This window comes from Dromiciops gliroides, chromosome 1 (assembly GCF_019393635.1).
Source record: "Dromiciops gliroides isolate mDroGli1 chromosome 1, mDroGli1.pri, whole genome shotgun sequence".
Classification (NCBI taxonomy): Eukaryota; Metazoa; Chordata; class Mammalia; order Microbiotheria; family Microbiotheriidae; genus Dromiciops; species Dromiciops gliroides.
Genome location: NC_057861.1, coordinates 171,999,510 through 172,006,220, shown reverse-complemented (window position 1 = coordinate 172,006,220; position 6,711 = coordinate 171,999,510). Strand labels below are relative to the sequence as shown.

General features: G+C 41.9%; 1 pseudogene; it reads left to right on the top strand.

The window, feature by feature from the left end:
• The first annotated feature begins 5,645 nt into the window (after nucleotides 1-5,645).
• LOC122736936 lies at nucleotides 5,646-6,138 on the top strand (annotated as a pseudogene).
• The last annotated feature ends 573 nt before the right edge of the window (nucleotides 6,139-6,711 follow it).

Below are 6,711 nucleotides of genomic sequence, written 5' to 3'. Positions count from 1 at the left end.
ACTGGAAACAGTAGGTATTTGATAAATGTTTATTGCTTGATCAAATAATTCTAGCTGCTCCTAACTACTTGCTGAACACCACTGGAGATGAAGGGTGCATGGCAAAGTTTTGCATTAGAGAATGTTGGGAGAAGGAGATCTTAAAGCATCATTTTTGTCTTTTCTTTCTAAAGTTATCTTCTGTGGCCATGAAGATAAAGCTTTAGCTTAGTCCATTTCTGAAAATGACTGAAGGACTCAGAAGACTCACTGAGCAGAAAGTCCGCATAGTGTACTGGATGCTTAGGAAGCCCTGGGTTTGAGTCCAATTGCTGATAATGACTGGCTCTGATCCTGGGCAAATTACTTAACTTCTCAATAAAACTCTCCAAGAGAATCCTTGCCCTGGGGTCTGTGCATACATTTTAGAATTTAAGATGGGGTGGGGAGGGGGAGGTAGAAGTCGTCTTTATTTTCTAACTAAAATTTACCATTTCTTTCAGTTATGGATATAGGTAACACACATTTTGAAGAGTTTATAGGCTTTACTAGACTACCAAAGGGACCATGACCCTAAAAAGGTTAATAATTCCTGCTTTGAGACTATAATTTGCAGGAAAGGTGCTAAAAAAATTTTTAAAGAAAAATAGTCTAATCCTTTTTGCTTATCTTGTGTTGTATCTGAAAGGAAAATTTGGATGAGGAATTCTTTTGTAGTGATGGGATGGGAGGCACTTTTTCACTGGGTAGTATTTTGAAAGTATCCTTGTTGGGTGAACTTGTGACATGAGGTGGGGGGGTAGTGTGAGTGAGATTTTCCTCATCTCTCATCAATATAAGTAATTTAACAGTAGTGCTAATCAGTTAATAGACTTTAGCATGATTTAAAGTGTTTAGGTATTTTCTTTAGTAGCTTAAGCAAAGGATAACGAAGTAATACACTATTGGTAAGAGCAAATGCAAATACTTTATTGTCAACTTGTCTTTTCTACAACTTACCTTTAGCCTGCTGTTGCAGGTTAGAAAACATCTATCTGACTTCCAGTTGTGGTTAGATACAGCTACCAATCAGCTTAAAGGTCAGATACCTAAAATAGTAACTTCTGAGTTGAAAGAGATCAATCCAGCTACTAAGAAGGTGGAAAGTCACACTTAGAGCAAAATGGTGGAAATTCTAGAGTGTAAAAAACCACTCAAATGAATACAGGTAAGAAAGGCATTGTCCTAGAAGTCAAAGATGCACCCATCTGGATGGCTTCCTATATTATGAGCCATATTGCTTAGCAACAGAGGTATTTTAAGACCAGTATATAGGGAGACAAGTGACTATGCTGTTATCTGCCTGATGGCTTCTTCCTTTCAATATCATACTTATTGTATTTGTAACCCTTGGATTGTGAGAAGAATCATCCCACTTAAATATCCCTAGATTCTAAGGCTCAGGGTCCTTGGGTCCTAGACCTAAGACTGGCTTTATTGTGAGACAGGATTCCTCAATAAATCTATTTTCTTTGGCTAGGAAATAGATTTATTGAGGAATCCTGTCTCACAATAAAGCCAGTCTTAGGTCTAGGACCCAAGGACCACCTCAGCATAGAAACTTTCACCACACTAGCTCAACCAAAGAATTGGAGGCTCATCATGAATCTTTTTAAATAAAAAGATTTATTAGGAGAGAAGAATATATGGGGGTGGGGAGGAGAATCATTATGGAGACTGTCCCATTCTAGTAAGAGAAGACCTGGTCTTTTGTAGGCTTACAAACAAAAGCTGTATGCAAAGCAACTGGGAGGGGCAAAACAACTGGAAGGAAAAAGAACTGGGAAGGAGTGTCTGGGTATCCATATCAATATATCATCTTTGTTCCTTGCAGACCAGGGTCTTTGTGCTCAACCACACTTTATTCCTGAGGTGGGAGGCAGAACTACTTTTCCCTAGGGAAAGTTTAAGGATTCCTTGGGGGTTGGGGTCCCTCCCACAACATTCCCCCCTCTCTTATTTCTGGGGAGAAGAGGTCAAAGGTCCATCTACTGTAGCTTCTTCAAGGCTGAAAAATGGGGCATAGAGATGTCCCTGCCAATTAAGGAGTGAGGGAGTGAAAGGTGTTGCGGACTCTGTCCAAGGGTCGCAGAGGCATCAGTGTGGCTTCAGTGAAAGCTTTAATCCTACAAGAGCCTAGGGAAGTGACAGTATTACAAATAAGCGAGTAGTGCACTACAGGTAGCAGAAAATTCAAAAGGCATGGGAGAGCCCAGAGGATGGCTAGGGTAGTGGTCATAGGTGGGATGGTTCAGTCCCTAAGGCAGCAGGCAGTGTAGTAATAATAGGCACCAGGAGCAGAAGGGTCAAAAGTAACAATAAGGAAAGTACAAAGAAGAGAGAAGGCTGTCTGTTAAGCAGTGGAAGAGAAACAAGATCCTCCATCAGTTGATAGGAGTATATGTCCTTTTTCCTGTTGTTTGATTCTATGGGGACATAGGGTTTAATTCTGAAGGGACAAAGGGTTTAATTCAAGAAACATGAATCCATGTACTAATTTGGGTGAGTGCAATGGGGAATGAACAGACCCAATCAATATTTGCTTTCTCAAAAAGTTTGGTAAGGGTCAGTTGTCTGAGTAATCTCAGAAGGGCTTTTGTTACATCCTGTGCTTTTTCTGTTCTGCTGGGAAAGGCTTCTACCTATCCAGTAAAGATCTACAAAGACTTAAAAGGATCCCATGCCTTTTGCAAGGCGGTAGCTGATCTGCCAAGCTTCCCCTGATATTTCCCCTCATGTTTGGATTGGGTTAAGGAGAAAGGGAGGGCAGAGTGTTAGGGCACTGGTGTCATTAGTTTGGGTGTGGCAGGCACAGAAAATGCAGACATCCTGGATGTTCTAAGAGATGCACTTGCCCATAAAGAGAGACTTTACTGAAGTGGTTAGAGCTTCCCTGCCCAGGTGAGTGGAATTGTGGAGGCCCATTGCAAATTTCTGCATCATATTCCTGAGCAGAAGCAGCAAACCAGAAGGAAAGCACCACTATCCTGTATCCTTGGGAACCAAACCTTGAATTGATATAGGAAAGGGAAATGCCTTGGGGCACAGTAGGGTGCCAGGGGACCAGGGCTAGGACAGAAGGATGAACAGACCTGGCAGCCAATTTAGCAGCAAGGTCTGCCCTGTGATTCCTTTGTGCTATGAAGGAGATGACAGCTTGGTGCTCCTGGCAGTGCATAACAGAGACCTGACTGGGCAGGTTTATGACCCCAAGTAGGCCCAGAATCTCCTTTCCATACTTCACAGGAGAATTCTTTGAGGTCTATAGTCCTCTTTCTTTCCAAATAGCTTTGTGAGGGGGCAGCTAGGTGGTGCAGTGGATAGAGCACTGACCCTGGAGTCAGGAGTACCTGAGTTCAAATCCGGCCTCAGACACTTTGACACTTACTAGCTGTGTGACTCTGGGCAAGTCACTTAGCCCCAATAGCCTCACTAAAAAAAAAAAATTAATAATAATAATAATAATAAAATAGCTTTGTGAGCATGTAAAACATTAGATGCTTAACTATCTTTAACCTAATTAAATCCTCCTGGTTACCATCCCCCCCCCAGCCCCCCATCAAAATGTGTTTTTTATGGGAAGAAATTTTAGTTTCTTCTAAACCAAAAAAGAAGATACCCAGTTAATTTTGCCTCATCATGCCATGTAAGTATTACCAGGAAGATGGCAAACCTGAGTATTAATATACCTAGTTGCTTGGGCATATCAAGTGACCACACATTTAGTCTGAAAACAGTAAAATTTCACATACTTGCATATGTTCATATTTTCTACTGACTACTTGTTCTGATTATAGAAATCTGCTATAAAAGAAAAAGCAGGAACATGGTTATAACAGTCAAGATAAAGCATCCCTGGCTCTGTTCGAAGCAACAACTAGTCCTGTAGTAATAATTCCACCTCATAGCCAGGCTCAGAAATTAGCCAAGTAGGAGACATTTCCTCTTCAGCAGGAACATGATGGGGAAAGTGAGCCAGAAGGATTCTTCCTTAGGTGAGACCAGGGTCGTACTCTAGGCTTTTTAGTTAGATACAGCACATTCCCTCTGATGATTTGTGGCATTCTCTCCAGTGGTGGATTAGTGATTTAATCAGACAACTATACCTGAATTCAAAACTCAAAACAATATCAATTACAGTGCCTGAATATTTATCTTAAATAGTGTAAAAAATTAATTATTAGCTAATCTAATATAATCTGGAAAATTATATAATTGGACTTATGAAAAATTATGATTATATTAAAAATTATAAGTTTAAAAAATATAATTGGGGTGTAAGTCCCTTCGTGGTCACCATTCAAATGTAGAAATATTTTAAATGACTAGCCTAATTTGGGGGGACTAATCTGACTAGAGGACTAATCTGGGGACTTCTGACTAACTGGCTATCTGACTGCTATTAACTTAGTATGGACTGTTTAAAAATCTCTCCACACTGCTCCCAAATTGATAAGCAAAGGATTAAGAAGCCTCTTAACTAATCAAAGCAGAGTTTATTTATGAGAAACAATTTAAAATTAAGAATACAGGGAAATAAAATGTACAACCTGACTGCCTTCCAGCATCTCTTTCCACCTGCTACGCCTGGAACTTTTTTTAATACAATAAGGTCCATAGCTGCCTCTTGCCTTAGGGTATGTTCCACTTTCACTGCTCAGCTACTTTCTTCTAACTCCAAGCCCCTTTCACTTTGTTGATCCCCTGCGTCTAACTTTCCTGTCCATACTGCCACCACTGAACCCCTGTGTTCCTCTCTCACCAACCTCTCCTTCTGTTTTCCTAATGCTCCAGTGTCCTTCTCTGTCAGCCCCCCTTCACTACTCTCTTACCTCTCTTTCTCCAACTTCGCTTTCTCCAACCTGTACCCTGTGCTGTCCGCTTTTGTGCTCTTTGCTCCCTGTTTGCCTCTGGCATCCCTTTCTGTCCGTTCCCCTCAGGGTCTTTAGTCTCCAGAGTCCTCCTTAATCTTGTCAGCTCCCAGTCCTCTTAATCTTGTCTGTTCCACTCCATGTCTAACACTCTGGTTTATATATCTTCCTTCTCTCCACTCAAATCTCGGGGCTTCCTGTGCCCCCAACACACCCCAAGCTAATCCGCCAGCCAGGGCTGAGGCTGGGGGGACGGGGACACTCAAGTGTCTTGTGCATACCATACCCAGGGCTCCAGGGACCCGTGCCCCCCCGCTGTGTGCCCAGGGACCTCTGCACAGGTTACACCAGAGGCCGGCCTGGATGAGCCTGGGATCTCTTGGATAGATCCTCTCAGGGTGGAGGAAGCTGGGGCCCCCTCCCAGCTGTCTGACCTGGCATCTTGTACAGCCCACGGGGCTTTTTGGCTCAGCTGAAGCAGAGGGGGAGGGGCACCAGCACCTCCCACACAGAAGAGACCCTGAGGGCCTAAGGCTTTCTAATCTCAGCCCAAAGGTAGGGTCCCCAAATCAAAATAAATTTCCACAATAGCAAATTTCTACCTTTATGGAATTTCAATGAGCAAAAAAAAAAAAAGTTTGCCAGGAGACACACACACTTAAGATGTTTCACTTAACATCTTTCTTTTTTTTTCCTTCTTCTCAAGTTAAACTTACCCTGGTATAAAGATCAATCATTAGAAATGACTTCTAATTCATGCTCAAGGCCAGGGTCGGAAGTCACAGTGAGTATCTAGGAGGCCGAGGGAGGAAGATGGCAGTGGAGTCCCACATCACTCAGGAGGAAATTAAGAAGGAACCGGAGAAGCCCATTGACCAGGAGATGACATGCCTGCTGCTCCTGCCCATCTTCACCACCAAGTGGAAGAGTTCTCCCAAGGAAAGGTGCCTTCTTCAAGTAAGCTGCAGATCTACACCTGGATGGATGCAACCTTGAAAGAATTGACTAGTTTAGTAAAAGAGGTATACCCAGAAGCTGGAAAGAAGAGTACACGCTTCAATTTTGCTATTGTTTTTACGGATCTTAAAAGACCTGGTTGTAGAGCAAAAGAGATTGGCAGTACGATGTCTGTCAGAAAGGGAACTGATGACTCCATGACCCTACAGTCCATATGGGAGATTATTTGGATATAGCAATTATTTCTCCAAATTGGGCACCACCTCCCTCAAGGCACATGAGACCATATTAAACTTTGTTTACTATTTCTTGCATTTAAAAAAAAAAGAAAAAGAAATTACTTCTATATAATAAGCAAACTTATAAAATCTCAGTAAGACCATTCCTTGTTTAGGAATTTCACAATTTTTTGTTTGTTTGTTTGTCTTTTGTCTTTTTTTTTGTTTGCGGGGCACTGGGGGTTAAGCGACTTGCCCAGGGTCACACAACTAGTAAGTGTCAAGTGTCTGAGGTCAGATTTGAACTCAGGTACTCCTGAATCCAGGGCCAGTGCTTTATCCACTGCGCCACCTGGCTGCCCCAATTTCACGATTTTTTTTAACACAGCCTATAACAAAAATGGGTAGGAGTCTCAAATGATATACAGTTGTTTCTAATGGTTGTGGGGAAAATAGGGTTGGGGTTTGGGAAAGGAGTAGGGGTTTGGGCTTCTTAGGAATTCCTCTTTAAAGAATTATACCCTCTTGCACACAAATCCAATAGAATAAGATAATAATTTATTTAGGGGCTAGGGAAGGGAAACCATATAGGAGTTAACTAATTCTCAGTTTGAATAGCACAAGGAGATGTTTAAGATTTTAAATAA